General features: G+C 40.4%; 9 non-coding genes across 9 annotated transcripts; all 9 read right to left on the reverse strand.

Annotated features, from left to right (window-relative positions):
• Positions 1-468: 468 nt before the first annotated feature.
• TRNAK-UUU (transfer RNA lysine (anticodon UUU)) lies at positions 469-541 on the reverse strand. The gene has a single exon. It is a non-coding gene; the product is annotated as a tRNA-Lys (tRNA).
• A 1,333-nt stretch (positions 542-1,874) lies between these two features.
• On the reverse strand, positions 1,875-1,947 carry TRNAK-UUU (transfer RNA lysine (anticodon UUU)). The gene has a single exon. It is a non-coding gene; the product is annotated as a tRNA-Lys (tRNA).
• A 1,333-nt stretch (positions 1,948-3,280) lies between these two features.
• TRNAK-UUU (transfer RNA lysine (anticodon UUU)) lies at positions 3,281-3,353 on the reverse strand. The gene has a single exon. It is a non-coding gene; the product is annotated as a tRNA-Lys (tRNA).
• Positions 3,354-7,572: 4,219 nt separating this feature from the next.
• Positions 7,573-7,645, reverse strand: TRNAK-UUU (transfer RNA lysine (anticodon UUU)). Its single transcript has one exon. It is a non-coding gene; the product is annotated as a tRNA-Lys (tRNA).
• Positions 7,646-11,412: 3,767 nt separating this feature from the next.
• On the reverse strand, positions 11,413-11,485 carry TRNAK-UUU (transfer RNA lysine (anticodon UUU)). Its single transcript has one exon. It is a non-coding gene; the product is annotated as a tRNA-Lys (tRNA).
• Positions 11,486-12,807: 1,322 nt separating this feature from the next.
• Positions 12,808-12,880, reverse strand: TRNAK-UUU (transfer RNA lysine (anticodon UUU)). Its single transcript has one exon. It is a non-coding gene; the product is annotated as a tRNA-Lys (tRNA).
• Positions 12,881-14,202: 1,322 nt separating this feature from the next.
• TRNAK-UUU (transfer RNA lysine (anticodon UUU)) lies at positions 14,203-14,275 on the reverse strand. Its single transcript has one exon. It is a non-coding gene; the product is annotated as a tRNA-Lys (tRNA).
• A 1,322-nt stretch (positions 14,276-15,597) lies between these two features.
• Positions 15,598-15,670, reverse strand: TRNAK-UUU (transfer RNA lysine (anticodon UUU)). The gene has a single exon. It is a non-coding gene; the product is annotated as a tRNA-Lys (tRNA).
• A 1,275-nt stretch (positions 15,671-16,945) lies between these two features.
• On the reverse strand, positions 16,946-17,018 carry TRNAK-UUU (transfer RNA lysine (anticodon UUU)). Its single transcript has one exon. It is a non-coding gene; the product is annotated as a tRNA-Lys (tRNA).
• Between the last annotated feature and the right edge of the window lie 1,048 nt (positions 17,019-18,066).

Here is an 18,066-nt window from a genome sequence, read left to right on the forward strand (position 1 = left end):
TCCAGTTCAGCCTATATTCCGTCAGAAGAAATCCCCAGATCTACGTCCTTCTAAAGAACCTAATAACTGCAAGATACAATATTGTTACGGTCCAGGAAGACATCCGGGCCTCTCTTGAACCCCTTGACTGAGTTCGCCATCCCCACCTCCTCAGACAAGGAATTCCAGATTCTCCCTGCCCTACCAGTAAAGAATCCTTTTCTATGTTGGTGGAAAAACCTTCTCTCCTCCAGATGCAGAGAATGCCCCCTTGTGACCGTCACCTTCCTTGGTATAAACAGATCCTCGGAGAGATATTTGTATTGTCCCCTTATATACTTATACATGGTTATGAGATCACCCCTCAGTTTCTAGACAAAATAATACTTTTTTGCTAATCTCTCTGGGTATTGTAGTTGCTGCACCCACATTGTACCCCCATGATGACCTCACCTATTACCTATAACATTACCATTTATTAAAACCTTACGCCCGAACAGGGACTTGAACCCTGGACCCTCAGATTAAAAGTCTGATGCTCTACCGACTGAGCTATCCGGGCTCTCTACATTGATAATCTCGCTGGGTACCGTAATTCTTCCATCCCGTTACTAAATTTTGTTGCCCCTTTTTGGACTTGCTCTAGTTCCACAAAAATCATAATTTCCAGGCTTGAATTGGGCAGGTTAATCTTTGCGAAGGACATGTGAATCAAGCCACATACAAGGTTATCCTGGAAAAATAGTTGATTCCTTCTGCTCAGGAAACGTTCCCCAACTCTGAGGACTGGCTTTTCCAGCAGAACAATGCACCATGCCACACGGCTAGGTAAACCAACGTGTGGATGAAGGAACACTAGCTCAAATCGCTGTCATGGCCAGCCCAATCTCCAAACCTGAACCCCATTGAAAACCTCTTGAATGTGAGGAAGATGGATAGTCACAAGCCATCAAACAAAGAAGAACTGCTTAAATTTTTGTACCAGGAGTGGCATAATGTCACCCAAAAGCAGTGTGAAAGACTGGTGGAAAGCATGCCAAGACACATGAAAGCTGTGATTAAAAATCATGGTTATTCCACAAAATATTGATTTCTGAACTCTTCCTGAGATAAAACATTAGTATTGTTGTTTCTAAATAATTATGAACTTGTTTTCGTAGCATTATTTGAGGTCTGCAAGCACTGCATTTTTTTTGCTATTTTGACCATTTTTCATTTTCTGAAAATAAGTACAAAATTTAGTGCTTGGAAATTCGAAGACATGTTGTCAGTAGTTTATAGAATATAAGAGCAATTTACATTTTACTCAAAAATATACCTATAAAGAGAAAATTAAGACAAACTGAAGATTTTGCAGTGGTCTCTTAATTTTTGCCAGAGCTGTAGTTAGCAAGGCCGAAAAAAGACATTTGTCCGTCCAGTTCAGCCTATATTCCGTCAGAAGAAATCCCCAGATCTACGTCCTTCTAAAGAACCTAATAACTGCAAGATACAATATTGTTACGGTCCAGGAAGACATCCGGGCCTCTCTTGAACCCCTTGACTGAGTTCGCCATCCCCACCTCCTCAGACAAGGAATTCCAGATTCTCCCTGCCCTACCAGTAAAGAATCCTTTTCTATGTTGGTGGAAAAACCTTCTCTCCTCCAGATGCAGAGAATGCCCCCTTGTGACCGTCACCTTCCTTGGTATAAACAGATCCTCGGAGAGATATTTGTATTGTCCCCTTATATACTTATACATGGTTATGAGATCACCCCTCAGTTTCTAGACAAAATAATACTTTTTTGCTAATCTCTCTGGGTATTGTAGTTGTTGCACCCACATTGCACCCACATTGTACCCCCACGATGACCTCACCTATTACCTATAACATTACCATTTATTAAAACCTTACGCCCGAACAGGGACTTGAACCCTGGACCCTCAGATTAAAAGTCTGATGCTCTACCGACTGAGCTATCCGGGCTCTCTACATTGATAATCTCGCTGGGTACCGTAATTCTTCCATCCCGTTACTAAATTTTGTTGCCCCTTTTTGGACTTGCTCTAGTTCCACAAAAATCATAATTTCCAGGCTTGAATTGGGCAGGTTAATCTTTGCGAAGGACATGTGAATCAAGCCACATATAAGGTTATCCTGGAAAAATAGTTGATTCCTTCTGCTCAGGAAACGTTCCCCAACTCTGAGGACTGGCTTTTCCAGCAGAACAATGCACCATGCCACACGGCTAGGTAAACCAACGTGTGGATGAAGGAACACTAGCTCAAATCGCTGTCATGGCCAGCCCAATCTCCAAACCTGAACCCCATTGAAAACCTCTTGAATGTGAGGAAGATGGATAGTCACAAGCCATCAAACAAAGAAGAACTGCTTAAATTTTTGTACCAGGAGTGGCATAATGTCACCCAAAAGCAGTGTGAAAGACTGGTGGAAAGCATGCCAAGACACATGAAAGCTGTGATTAAAAATCATGGTTATTCCACAAAATATTGATTTCTGAACTCTTCCTGAGATAAAACATTAGTATTGTTGTTTCTAAATAATTATGAACTTGTTTTCGTAGCATTATTTGAGGTCTGCAAGCACTGCATTTTTTTTGCTATTTTGACCATTTTTCATTTTCTGAAAATAAGTACAAAATTTAGTGCTTGGAAATTCGAAGACATGTTGTCAGTAGTTTATAGAATATAAGAGCAATTTACATTTTACTCAAAAATATACCTATAAAGAGAAAATTAAGACAAACTGAAGATTTTGCAGTGGTCTCTTAATTTTTGCCAGAGCTGTAGTTAGCAAGGCCGAAAAAAGACATTTGTCCGTCCAGTTCAGCCTATATTCCGTCAGAAGAAATCCCCAGATCTACGTCCTTCTAAAGAACCTAATAACTGCAAGATACAATATTGTTACGGTCCAGGAAGACATCCGGGCCTCTCTTGAACCCCTTGACTGAGTTCGCCATCCCCACCTCCTCAGACAAGGAATTCCAGATTCTCCCTGCCCTACCAGTAAAGAATCCTTTTCTATGTTGGTGGAAAAACCTTCTCTCCTCCAGATGCAGAGAATGCCCCCTTGTGACCGTCACCTTCCTTGGTATAAACAGATCCTCGGAGAGATATTTGTATTGTCCCCTTATATACTTATACATGGTTATGAGATCACCCCTCAGTTTCTAGACAAAATAATACTTTTTTGCTAATCTCTCTGGGTATTGTAGTTGTTGCACCCACATTGCACCCACATTGTACCCCCACGATGACCTCACCTATTACCTATAACATTACCATTTATTAAAACCTTACGCCCGAACAGGGACTTGAACCCTGGACCCTCAGATTAAAAGTCTGATGCTCTACCGACTGAGCTATCCGGGCTCTCTACATTGATAATCTCGCTGGGTACCGTAATTCTTCCATCCCGTTACTAAATTTTGTTGCCCCTTTTTGGACTTGCTCTAGTTCCACAAAAATCATAATTTCCAGGCTTGAATTGGGCAGGTTAATCTTTGCGAAGGACATGTGAATCAAGCCACATACAAGGTTATCCTGGAAAAATAGTTGATTCCTTCTGCTCAGGAAACGTTCCCCAACTCTGAGGACTGGCTTTTCCAGCAGAACAATGCACCATGCCACACGGCTAGGTAAACCAACGTGTGGATGAAGGAACACTAGCTCAAATCGCTGTCATGGCCAGCCCAATCTCCAAACCTGAACCCCATTGAAAACCTCTTGAATGTGAGGAAGATGGATAGTCACAAGCCATCAAACAAAGAAGAACTGCTTAAATTTTTGTACCAGGAGTGGCATAATGTCACCCAAAAGCAGTGTGAAAGACTGGTGGAAAGCATGCCAAGACACATGAAAGCTGTGATTAAAAATCATGGTTATTCCACAAAATATTGATTTCTGAACTCTTCCTGAGATAAAACATTAGTATTGTTGTTTCTAAATAATTATGAACTTGTTTTCGTAGCATTATTTGAGGTCTGCAAGCACTGCATTTTTTTTGCTATTTTGACCATTTTTCATTTTCTGAAAATAAGTACAAAATTTAGTGCTTGGAAATTCGAAGACATGTTGTCAGTAGTTTATAGAATATAAGAGCAATTTACATTTTACTCAAAAATATACCTATAAAGAGAAAATTAAGACAAACTGAAGATTTTGCAGTGGTCTCTTAATTTTTGCCAGAGCTGTAGTTAGCAAGGCCGAAAAAAGACATTTGTCCGTCCAGTTCAGCCTATATTCCGTCAGAAGAAATCCCCAGATCTACGTCCTTCTAAAGAACCTAATAACTGCAAGATACAATATTGTTACGGTCCAGGAAGACATCCGGGCCTCTCTTGAACCCCTTGACTGAGTTCGCCATCCCCACCTCCTCAGACAAGGAATTCCAGATTCTCCCTGCCCTACCAGTAAAGAATCCTTTTCTATGTTGGTGGAAAAACCTTCTCTCCTCCAGATGCAGAGAATGCCCCCTTGTGACCGTCACCTTCCTTGGTATAAACAGATCCTCGGAGAGATATTTGTATTGTCCCCTTATATACTTATACATGGTTATGAGATCACCCCTCAGTTTCTAGACAAAATAATACTTTTTTGCTAATCTCTCTGGGTATTGTAGTTGTTGCACCCACATTGCACCCACATTGTACCCCCATGATGACCTCACCTATTACCTATAACATTACCATTTATTAAAACCTTACGCCCGAACAGGGACTTGAACCCTGGACCCTCAGATTAAAAGTCTGATGCTCTACCGACTGAGCTATAATCTACATTGATAATCTCGCTGGGTACCGTAATTCTTCCATCCCGTTACTAAATTTTGTTGCCCCTTTTTGGACTTGCTCTAGTTCCACAAAAATCATAATTTCCAGGCTTGAATTGGGCAGGTTAATCTTTGCGAAGGACATGTGAATCAAGCCACATACAAGGTTATCCTGGAAAAATAGTTGATTCCTTCTGCTCAGGAAACGTTCCCCAACTCTGAGGACTGGCTTTTCCAGCAGAACAATGCACCATGCCACACGGCTAGGTAAACCAACGTGTGGATGAAGGAACACTAGCTCAAATCGCTGTCATGGCCAGCCCAATCTCCAAACCTGAACCCCATTGAAAACCTCTTGAATGTGAGGAAGATGGATAGTCACAAGCCATCAAACAAAGAAGAACTGCTTAAATTTTTGTACCAGGAGTGGCATAATGTCACCCAAAAGCAGTGTGAAAGACTGGTGGAAAGCATGCCAAGACACATGAAAGCTGTGATTAAAAATCATGGTTATTCCACAAAATATTGATTTCTGAACTCTTCCTGAGATAAAACATTAGTATTGTTGTTTCTAAATAATTATGAACTTGTTTTCGTAGCATTATTTGAGGTCTGCAAGCACTGCATTTTTTTTGCTATTTTGACCATTTTTCATTTTCTGAAAATAAGTACAAAATTTAGTGCTTGGAAATTCGAAGACATGTTGTCAGTAGTTTATAGAATATAAGAGCAATTTACATTTTACTCAAAAATATACCTATAAAGAGAAAATTAAGACAAACTGAAGATTTTGCAGTGGTCTCTTAATTTTTGCCAGAGCTGTAGTTAGCAAGGCCGAAAAAAGACATTTGTCCGTCCAGTTCAGCCTATATTCCGTCAGAAGAAATCCCCAGATCTACGTCCTTCTAAAGAACCTAATAACTGCAAGATACAATATTGTTACGGTCCAGGAAGACATCCGGGCCTCTCTTGAACCCCTTGACTGAGTTCGCCATCCCCACCTCCTCAGACAAGGAATTCCAGATTCTCCCTGCCCTACCAGTAAAGAATCCTTTTCTATGTTGGTGGAAAAACCTTCTCTCCTCCAGATGCAGAGAATGCCCCCTTGTGACCGTCACCTTCCTTGGTATAAACAGATCCTCGGAGAGATATTTGTATTGTCCCCTTATATACTTATACATGGTTATGAGATCACCCCTCAGTTTCTAGACAAAATAATACTTTTTTGCTAATCTCTCTGGGTATTGTAGTTGTTGCACCCACATTGCACCCACATTGTACCCCCATGATGACCTCACCTATTACCTATAACATTACCATTTATTAAAACCTTACGCCCGAACAGGGACTTGAACCCTGGACCCTCAGATTAAAAGTCTGATGCTCTACCGACTGAGCTATAATCTACATTGATAATCTCGCTGGGTACCGTAATTCTTCCATCCCGTTACTAAATTTTGTTGCCCCTTTTTGGACTTGCTCTAGTTCCACAAAAATCATAATTTCCAGGCTTGAATTGGGCAGGTTAATCTTTGCGAAGGACATGTGAATCAAGCCACATACAAGGTTATCCTGGAAAAATAGTTGATTCCTTCTGCTCAGGAAACGTTCCCCAACTCTGAGGACTGGCTTTTCCAGCAGAACAATGCACCATGCCACACGGCTAGGTAAACCAACGTGTGGATGAAGGAACACTAGCTCAAATCGCTGTCATGGCCAGCCCAATCTCCAAACCTGAACCCCATTGAAAACCTCTTGAATGTGAGGAAGATGGATAGTCACAAGCCATCAAACAAAGAAGAACTGCTTAAATTTTTGTACCAGGAGTGGCATAATGTCACCCAAAAGCAGTGTGAAAGACTGGTGGAAAGCATGCCAAGACACATGAAAGCTGTGATTAAAAATCATGGTTATTCCACAAAATATTGATTTCTGAACTCTTCCTGAGATAAAACATTAGTATTGTTGTTTCTAAATAATTATGAACTTGTTTTCGTAGCATTATTTGAGGTCTGCAAGCACTGCATTTTTTTTGCTATTTTGACCATTTTTCATTTTCTGAAAATAAGTACAAAATTTAGTGCTTGGAAATTCGAAGACATGTTGTCAGTAGTTTATAGAATATAAGAGCAATTTACATTTTACTCAAAAATATACCTATAAAGAGAAAATTAAGACAAACTGAAGATTTTGCAGTGGTCTCTTAATTTTTGCCAGAGCTGTAGTTAGCAAGGCCGAAAAAAGACATTTGTCCGTCCAGTTCAGCCTATATTCCGTCAGAAGAAATCCCCAGATCTACGTCCTTCTAAAGAACCTAATAACTGCAAGATACAATATTGTTACGCTGCAGGAAGACATCCGGGCCTCTCTTGAACCCCTTGACTGAGTTCGCCATCCCCACCTCCTCAGACAAGGAATTCCAGATTCTACCTGCCCTACCAGTAAAGAATCCTTTTCTATGTTGGTGGAAAAACCTTCTCTCCTCCAGATGCAGAGAATGCCCCCTTGTGACCGTCACCTTCCTTGGTATAAACAGATCCTCGGAGAGATATTTGTATTGTCCCCTTATATACTTATACATGGTTATGAGATCACCCCTCAGTTGTGACCGTCACCTTCCTTGGTATAAACAGATCCTCGGAGAGATATTTGTATTGTCCCCTTATATACTTATACATGGTTATGAGATCACATAATGGTTATGAGACAAAATAATGCTTTTTTGCTAATCTCTCTGGGTATTGTAGTTGTTGCACCCACATTGCACCCACATGATGACCTCACCTATTACCTATAACATTACCATTTATTAAAACCTTACGCCCGAACAGGGACTTGAACCCTGGACCCTCAGATTAAAAGTCTGATGCTCTACCGACTGAGCTATCCGGGCTCTCTACATTGATAATCTCGCTGGGTACCGTAATTCTTCCATCCCGTTACTAAATTTTGTTGCCCCTTTTTGGACTTGCTCTAGTTCCACAAAAATCATAATTTCCAGGCTTGAATTGGGCAGGTTAATCTTTGCGAAGGACATGTGAATCAAGCCACATACAAGGTTATCCTGGAAAAATAGTTGATTCCTTCTGCTCAGGAAACGTTCCCCAACTCTGAGGACTGGCTTTTCCAGCAGAACAATGCACCATGCCACACGGCTAGGTAAACCAACGTGTGGATGAAGGAACACTAGCTCAAATCGCTGTCATGGCCAGCCCAATCTCCAAACCTGAACCCCATTGAAAACCTCTTGAATGTGAGGAAGATGGATAGTCACAAGCCATCAAACAAAGAAGAACTGCTTAAATTTTTGTACCAGGAGTGGCATAATGTCACCCAAAAGCAGTGTGAAAGACTGGTGGAAAGCATGCCAAGACACATGAAAGCTGTGATTAAAAATCATGGTTATTCCACAAAATATTGATTTCTGAACTCTTCCTGAGATAAAACATTAGTATTGTTGTTTCTAAATAATTATGAACTTGTTTTCGTAGCATTATTTGAGGTCTGCAAGCACTGCATTTTTTTTGCTATTTTGACCATTTTTCATTTTCTGAAAATAAGTACAAAATTTAGTGCTTGGAAATTCGAAGACATGTTGTCAGTAGTTTATAGAATATAAGAGCAATTTACATTTTACTCAAAAATATACCTATAAAGAGAAAATTAAGACAAACTGAAGATTTTGCAGTGGTCTCTTAATTTTTGCCAGAGCTGTAGTTAGCAAGGCCGAAAAAAGACATTTGTCCGTCCAGTTCAGCCTATATTCCGTCAGAAGAAATCCCCAGATCTACGTCCTTCTAAAGAACCTAATAACTGCAAGATACAATATTGTTACGCTCCAGGAAGACATCCGGGCCTCTCTTGAACCCCTTGACTGAGTTCGCCATCCCCACCTCCTCAGACAAGGAATTCCAGATTCTCCCTGCCCTACCAGTAAAGAATCCTTTTCTATGTTGGTGGAAAAACCTTCTCTCCTCCAGATGCAGAGAATGCCCCCTTGTGACCGTCACCTTCCTTGGTATAAACAGATCCTCGGAGAGATATTTGTATTGTCCCCTTATATACTTATACATGGTTATGAGATCACCCCTCAGTTTCTAGACTAAATAATACTTTTTACATTGATAATACATTGATAATCTCGCTGGGTACCGTAATTCTTCCTTCCCGTTACTAAATTTTGTTGACCCTTTTTGGACTTGCTCTAGTTCCACAAAAATCATAATTTCCAGGCTTGAATTGGGCAGGTTAATCTTTGCGAAGGACATGTGAATCAAGCCACATACAAGGTTATCGTGGAAAAATAGTTGATTCCTTCTGCTCAGGCAACGTTCCCCAACTCTGAGGACTGGCTTTTCCAGCAGAACAATGCACCATGCCACATGGCTAGGTAAACCAACGTGTGGATGAAGGAACACTAGCTCAAATCGCTGTCATGGCCAGCCCAATCTCCAAACCTGAACCCCATTGAAAACCTCTTGAATGTGAGGAAGATGGATAGTCACAAGCCATCAAACAAAGAAGAACTGCTTAAATTTTTGTACCAGGAGTGGCATAATGTCACCCAAAAGCAGTGTGAAAGACTGGTGGAAAGCATGCCAAGACACATGAAAGCTGTAATTAAAAATCATGGTTATTCCACAAAATATTGATTTCTGAACTCTTCCTGAGATAAAACATTAGTATTGTTGTTTCTAAATAATTATGAACTTGTTTTCGTAGCATTATTTGAGGTCTGCAAGCACTGCATTTTTTTTGCTATTTTGACCATTTTTCATTTTCTGAAAATAAGTACAAAATTTAGTGCTTGGAAATTCGAAGACATGTTGTCAGTAGTTTATAGAATATAAGAGCAATTTACATTTTACTCAAAAATATACCTATAAAGAGAAAATTAAGACAAACTGAAGATTTTGCAGTGGTCTCTTAATTTTTGCCAGAGCTGTAGTTAGCAAGGCCGAAAAAAGACATTTGTCCGTCCAGTTCAGCCTATATTCCGTCAGAAGAAATCCCCAGATCTACGTCCTTCTAAAGAACCTAATAACTGCAAGATACAATATTGTTACGCTCCAGGAAGACATCCGGGCCTCTCTTGAACCCCTTGACTGAGTTCGCCATCCCCACCTCCTCAGACAAGGAATTCCAGATTCTCCCTGCCCTACCAGTAAAGAATCCTTTTCTATGTTGGTGGAAAAACCTTCTCTCCTCCAGATGCAGAGAATGCCCCCTTGTGACCGTCACCTTCCTTGGTATAAACAGATCCTCGGAGAGATATATACTTATACATGGTTATGAGATCACCCCTCAGTTTCTAGACTAAATAATACTTTTTACATTGATAATACATTGATAATCTCGCTGGGTACCGTAATTCTTCCATCCCGTTACTAAATTTTGTTGCCCCTTTTTGGACTTGCTCTAGTTCCACAAAAATCATAATTTCCAGGCTTGAATTGGGCAGGTTAATCTTTGCGAAGGACATGTGAATCAAGCCACATACAAGGTTATCCTGGAAAAATAGTTGATTCCTTCTGCTCAGGAAACGTTCCCCAACTCTGAGGACTGGCTTTTCCAGCAGAACAATGCACCATGCCACACGGCTAGGTAAACCAACGTGTGGATGAAGGAACACTAGCTCAAATCGCTGTCATGGCCAGCCCAATCTCCAAACCTGAACCCCATTGAAAACCTCTTGAATGTGAGGAAGATGGATAGTCACAAGCCATCAAACAAAGAAGAACTGCTTAAATTTTTGTACCAGGAGTGGCATAATGTCACCCAAAAGCAGTGTGAAAGACTGGTGGAAAGCATGCCAAGACACATGAAAGCTGTGATTAAAAATCATGGTTATTCCACAAAATATTGATTTCTGAACTCTTCCTGAGATAAAACATTAGTATTGTTGTTTCTAAATAATTATGAACTTGTTTTCGTAGCATTATTTGAGGTCTGCAAGCACTGCATTTTTTTTGCTATTTTGACCATTTTTCATTTTCTGAAAATAAGTACAAAATTTAGTGCTTGGAAATTCGAAGACATGTTGTCAGTAGTTTATAGAATATAAGAGCAATTTACATTTTACTCAAAAATATACCTATAAAGAGAAAATTAAGACAAACTGAAGATTTTGCAGTGGTCTCTTAATTTTTGCCAGAGCTGTAGTTAGCAAGGCCGAAAAAAGACATTTGTCCGTCCAGTTCAGCCTATATTCCGTCAGAAGAAATCCCCAGATCTACGTCCTTCTAAAGAACCTAATAACTGCAAGATACAATATTGTTACGGTCCAGGAAGACATCCGGGCCTCTCTTGAACCCCTTGACTGAGTTCGCCATCCCCACCTCCTCAGACAAGGAATTCCAGATTCTCCCTGCCCTACCAGTAAAGAATCCTTTTCTATGTTGGTGGAAAAACCTTCTCTCCTCCAGATGCAGAGAATGCCCCCTTGTGACCGTCACCTTCCTTGGTATAAACAGATCCTCGGAGAGATATTTGTATTGTCCCCTTATATACTTATACATGGTTATGAGATCACCCCTCAGTTTCTAGACAAAATAATACTTTTTTGCTAATCTCTCTGGGTATTGTAGTTGCTGCACCCACATTGTACACCCATGATGACCTCACCTATTACCTATAACATTACCATTTATTAAAATCTTACGCCCGAACAGGGACTTGAACCCTGGACCCTCAGATTAAAAGTCTGATGCTCTACCGACTGAGCTATCCGGGCTCTCTACATTGATAATCTCGCTGGGTACCGTAATTCTTCCATCCCGTTACTAAATTTTGTTGCCCCTTTTTGGACTTGCTCTAGTTCCACAAAAATCATAATTTCCAGGCTTGAATTGGGCAGGTTAATCTTTGCGAAGGACATGTGAATCAAGCCACATACAAGGTTATCCTGGAAAAATAGTTGATTCCTTCTGCTCAGGAAACGTTCCCCAACTCTGAGGACTGGCTTTTCCAGCAGAACAATGCACCATGCCACACGGCTAGGTAAACCAACGTGTGGATGAAGGAACACTAGCTCAAATCGCTGTCATGGCCAGCCCAATCTCCAAACCTGAACCCCATTGAAAACCTCTTGAATGTGAGGAAGATGGATAGTCACAAGCCATCAAACAAAGAAGAACTGCTTAAATTTTTGTACCAGGAGTGGCATAATGTCACCCAAAAGCAGTGTGAAAGACTGGTGGAAAGCATGCCAAGACACATGAAAGCTGTGATTAAAAATCATGGTTATTCCACAAAATATTGATTTCTGAACTCTTCCTGAGATAAAACATTAGTATTGTTGTTTCTAAATAATTATGAACTTGTTTTCGTAGCATTATTTGAGGTCTGCAAGCACTGCATTTTTTTTGCTATTTTGACCATTTTTCATTTTCTGAAAATAAGTACAAAATTTAGTGCTTGGAAATTCGAAGACATGTTGTCAGTAGTTTATAGAATATAAGAGCAATTTACATTTTACTCAAAAATATACCTATAAAGAGAAAATTAAGACAAACTGAAGATTTTGCAGTGGTCTCTTAATTTTTGCCAGAGCTGTAGTTAGCAAGGCCGAAAAAAGACATTTGTCCGTCCAGTTCAGCCTATATTCCGTCAGAAGAAATCCCCAGATCTACGTCCTTCTAAAGAACCTAATAACTGCAAGATACAATATTGTTACGGTCCAGGAAGACATCCGGGCCTCTCTTGAACCCCTTGACTGAGTTCGCCATCCCCACCTCCTCAGACAAGGAATTCCAGATTCTCCCTGCCCTACCAGTAAAGAATCCTTTTCTATGTTGGTGGATAAACCTTCTCTCCTCCAGATGCAGAGAATGCCCCCTTGTGACCGTCACCTTCCTTGGTATAAACAGATCCTCGGAGAGATATTTGTATTGTCCCTTTATATACTTATACATGGTTATGAGATCACCCCTCAGTTTCTAGACAAAATAATACTTTTTTGCTAATCTCTCTGGGTATTGTAGTTGCTGCACCCACATTGTACCCCCATGATGACCTCACCTATTACCTATAACATTACCATTTATTAAAACCTTACGCCCGAACAGGGACTTGAACCCTGGACCCTCAGATTAAAAGTCTGATGCTCTACCGACTGAGCTATCCGGGCTCTCTACATTGATAATCTCGCTGGGTACCGTAATTCTTCCATCCCGTTACTAAATTTTGTTGCCCCTTTTTGGACTTGCTCTAGTTCCACAAAAATCATAATTTCCAGGCTTGAATTGGGCAGGTTAATCTTTGCGAAGGACATGTGAATCAAGCCACATACAAGGTTATCCTGGAAAAATAGTTGATTCCTTCTGCTCAGGAAACGTTCCCCAACTCTGAGGACTGGCTTTTCCAGCAGAACAATGCACCATGCCACACGGCTAGGTAAACCAACGTGTGGATGAAGGAACACTAGCTCAAATCGCTGTCATGGCCAGCCCAATCTCCAAACCTGAACCCCATTGAAAACCTCTTGAATGTGAGGAAGATGGATAGTCACAAGCCATCAAACAAAGAAGAACTGCTTAAATTTTTGTACCAGGAGTGGCATAATGTCACCCAAAAGCAGTGTGAAAGACTGGTGGAAAGCATGCCAAGACACATGAAAGCTGTGATTAAAAATCATGGTTATTCCACAAAATATTGATTTCTGAACTCTTCCTGAGATAAAACATTAGTATTGTTGTTTCTAAATAATTATGAACTTGTTTTCGTAGCATTATTTGAGGTCTGCAAGCACTGCATTTTTTTTGCTATTTTGACCATTTTTCATTTTCTGAAAATAAGTACAAAATTTAGTGCTTGGAAATTCGAAGACATGTTGTCAGTAGTTTATAGAATATAAGAGCAATTTACATTTTACTCAAAAATATACCTATAAAGAGAAAATTAAGACAAACTGAAGATTTTGCAGTGGTCTCTTAATTTTTGCCAGAGCTGTAGTTAGCAAGGCCGAAAAAAGACATTTGTCCGTCCAGTTCAGCCTATATTCCGTCAGAAGAAATCCCCAGATCTACGTCCTTCTAAAGAACCTAATAACTGCAAGATACAATATTGTTACGGTCCAGGAAGACATCCGGGCCTCTCTTGAACCCCTTGACTGAGTTCGCCATCCCCACCTCCTCAGACAAGGAATTCCAGATTCTCCCTGCCCTACCAGTAAAGAATCCTTTTCTATGTTGGTGGAAAAACCTTCTCTCCTCCAGATGCAGAGAATGCCCCCTTGTGACCGTCACCTTCCTTGGTATAAACAGATCCTCGGAGAGATATTTGTATTGTCCCTTTATATACTTATACATGGTTATGAGATCACCCCTCAGTTTCTAGACAAAATAATACTTTTTTGCTAATCTCTCTGGGTATTGTAGTTGCTGCACCCACATTGTACCCCCATGATGACCTCACCTATTACCTATAACATTACCATTTATTAAAACCTTACGCCCGAACAGGGACTTGAACCCTGGACCCTCAGATTAAAAGTCTGATGCTCTACCGACTGAGCTATCCGGGCTCTCTACATTGATAATCTCGCTGGGTACCGTAATTCTTTCATCCCGTTACTAAATTTTGTTGCCCCTTTTTGGACTTGCTCTAGTTCCACAAAAATCATAATTTCCAGGCTTGAATTGGGCAGGTTAATCTTTGCGAAGGACATGTGAATCAAGCCACATACAAGGTTATCCTGGAAAAATAGTTGATTCCTTCTGCTCAGGAAACGTTCCCCAACTCTGAGGACTGGCTTTTCCAGCAGAACAATGCACCATGCCACACGGCTAGGTAAACCAACGTGTGGATGAAGGAACACTAGCTCAAATCGCTGTCATGGCCAGCCCAATCTCCAAACCTGAACCCCATTGAAAACCTCTTGAATGTGAGGAAGATGGATAGTCACAAGCCATCAAACAAAGAAGAACTGCTTAAATTTTTGTACCAGGAGTGGCATAATGTCACCCAAAAGCAGTGTGAAAGACTGGTGGAAAGCATGCCAAGACACATGAAAGCTGTGATTAAAAATCATGGTTATTCCACAAAATATTGATTTCTGAACTCTTCCTGAGATAAAACATTAGTATTGTTGTTTCTAAATAATTATGAACTTGTTTTCGTAGCATTATTTGAGGTCTGCAAGCACTGCATTTTTTTTGCTATTTTGACCATTTTTCATTTTCTGAAAATAAGTACAAAATTTAGTGCTTGGAAATTCGAAGACATGTTGTCAGTAGTTTATAGAATATAAGAGCAATTTACATTTTACTCAAAAATATACCTATAAAGAGAAAATTAAGACAAACTGAAGATTTTGCAGTGGTCTCTTAATTTTTGCCAGAGCTGTAGTTAGCAAGGCCGAAAAAAGACATTTGTCCGTCCAGTTCAGCCTATATTCCGTCAGAAGAAATCCCCAGATCTACGTCCTTCTAAAGAACCTAATAACTGCAAGATACAATATTGTTACGGTCCAGGAAGACATCCGGGCCTCTCTTGAACCCCTTGACTGAGTTCGCCATCCCCACCTCCTCAGACAAGGAATTCCAGATTCTCCCTGCCCTACCAGTAAAGAATCCTTTTCTATGTTGGTGGATAAACCTTCTCTCCTCCAGATGCAGAGAATGCCCCCTTGTGACCGTCACCTTCCTTGGTATAAACAGATCCTCGGAGAGATATTTGTATTGTCCCTTTATATACTTATACATGGTTATGAGATCACCCCTCAGTTTCTAGACAAAATAATACTTTTTTGCTAATCTCTCTGGGTATTGTAGTTGCTGCACCCACATTGTACCCCCATGATGACCTCACCTATTACCTATAACATTACCATTTATTAAAACCTTACGCCCGAACAGGGACTTGAACCCTGGACCCTCAGATTAAAAGTCTGATGCTCTACCGACTGAGCTATCCGGGCTCTCTACATTGATAATCTCGCTGGGTACCGTAATTCTTTCATCCCGTTACTAAATTTTGTTGCCCCTTTTTGGACTTGCTCTAGTTCCACAAAAATCATAATTTCCAGGCTTGAATTGGGCAGGTTAATCTTTGCGAAGGACATGTGAATCAAGCCACATACAAGGTTATCCTGGAAAAATAGTTGATTCCTTCTGCTCAGGAAACGTTCCCCAACTCTGAGGACTGGCTTTTCCAGCAGAACAATGCACCATGCCACACGGCTAGGTAAACCAACGTGTGGATGAAGGAACACTAGCTCAAATCGCTGTCATGGCCAGCCCAATCTCCAAACCTGAACCCCATTGAAAACCTCTTGAATGTGAGGAAGATGGATAGTCACAAGCCATCAAACAAAGAAGAACTGCTTAAATTTTTGTACCAGGAGTGGCATAATGTCACCCAAAAGCAGTGTGAAAGACTGGTGGAAAGCATGCCAAGACACATGAAAGCTGTGATTAAAAATCATGGTTATTCCACAAAATATTGATTTCTGAACTCTTCCTGAGATAAAACATTAGTATTGTTGTTTCTAAATAATTATGAACTTGTTTTCGTAGCATTATTTGAGGTCTGCAAGCACTGCATTTTTTTTGCTATTTTGACCATTTTTCATTTTCTGAAAATAAGTACAAAATTTAGTGCTTGGAAATTCGAAGACATGTTGTCAGTAGTTTATAGAATATAAGAGCAATTTACATTTTACTCAAAAATATACCTATAAAGAGAAAATTAAGACAAACTGAAGATTTTGCAGTGGTCTCTTAATTTTTGCCAGAGCTGTAGTTAGCAAGGCCGAAAAAAGACATTTGTCCGTCCAGTTCAGCCTATATTCCGTCAGAAGAAATCCCCAGATCTACGTCCTTCTAAAGAACCTAATAACTGCAAGATACAATATTGTTACGGTCCAGGAAGACATCCGGGCCTCTCTTGAACCCCTTGACTGAGTTCGCCATCCCCACCTCCTCAGACAAGGAATTCCAGATTCTCCCTGCCCTACCAGTAAAGAATCCTTTTCTATGTTGGTGGAAAAACCTTCTCTCCTCCAGATGCAGAGAATGCCCCCTTGTGACCGTCACCTTCCTTGGTATAAACAGATCCTCGGAGAAATATTTGTATTGTCCCCTTATATACTTATACATGGTTATGAGATCACCCCTCAGTTTCTAGACAAAATAATACTTTTTTGCTAATCTCTCACCTATTACCTATAACATTACCATTTATTAAAACCTTACGACCGAACAGGGACTTGAACCCTGGACCCTCAGATTAAAAGTCTGATGCTCTACCGACTGAGCTATCCGGGCTCTCTACATTGATAATCTCGCTGGGTACCGTAATTTTTCCATCCCGTTACTAAATTTTGTTGCCCCTTTTTGGACTTGCTCTAGTTCCACAAAAATCATAATTTCCAGGCTTGAATTGGGCAGGTTAATCTTTGCGAAGGACATGTGAATCAAGCCACATACAAGGTTATCCTGGAAAAATAGTTGATTCCTTCTGCTCAGGAAACGTTCCCCAACTCTGAGGACTGGCTTTTCCAGCAGAACAATGCACCATGCCACACGGCTAGGTAAACCAACGTGTGGATGAAGGAACACTAGCTCAAATCGCTGTCATGGCCAGCCCAATCTCCAAACCTGAACCCCATTGAAAACCTCTTGAATGTGAGGAAGATGGATAGTCACAAGCCATCAAACAAAGAAGAACTGCTTAAATTTTTGTACCAGGAGTGGCATAATGTCACCCAAAAGCAGTGTGAAAGACTGGTGGAAAGCATGCCAAGACACATGAAAGCTGTGATTAAAAATCATGGTTATTCCACAAAATATTGATTTCTGAACTCTTCCTGAGATAAAACATTAGTATTGTTGTTTCTAAATAATTATGAACTTGTTTTCGTAGCATTATTTGAGGTCTGCAAGCACTGCATTTTTTTTGCTATTTTGACCATTTTTCATTTTCTGAAAATAAGTACAAAATTTAGTGCTTGGAAATTCGAAGACATGTTGTCAGTAGTTTATAGAATATAAGAGCAATTTACATTTTACTCAAAAATATACCTATAAAGAGAAAATTAAGACAAACTGAAGATTTTGCAGTGGTCTCTTAATTTTTGCCAGAGCTGTAGTTAGCAAGGCCGAAAAAAGACATTTGTCCGTCCAGTTCAGCCTATATTCCGTCAGAAGAAATCCCCAGATCTACGTCCTTCTAAAGAACCTAATAACTGCAAGATACAATATTGTTACGGTCCAGGAAGACATCCGGGCCTCTCTTGAACCCCTTGACTGAGTTCGCCATCCCCACCTCCTCAGACAAGGAATTCCAGATTCTCCCTGCCCTACCAGTAAAGAA

Source organism: Dendrobates tinctorius, unplaced genomic scaffold, assembly GCF_039654945.1.
Source record: "Dendrobates tinctorius isolate UK_male_01 unplaced genomic scaffold, ASM3965494v1 ptg000099l, whole genome shotgun sequence".
Taxonomy (NCBI): Eukaryota; Metazoa; Chordata; class Amphibia; order Anura; family Dendrobatidae; genus Dendrobates; species Dendrobates tinctorius.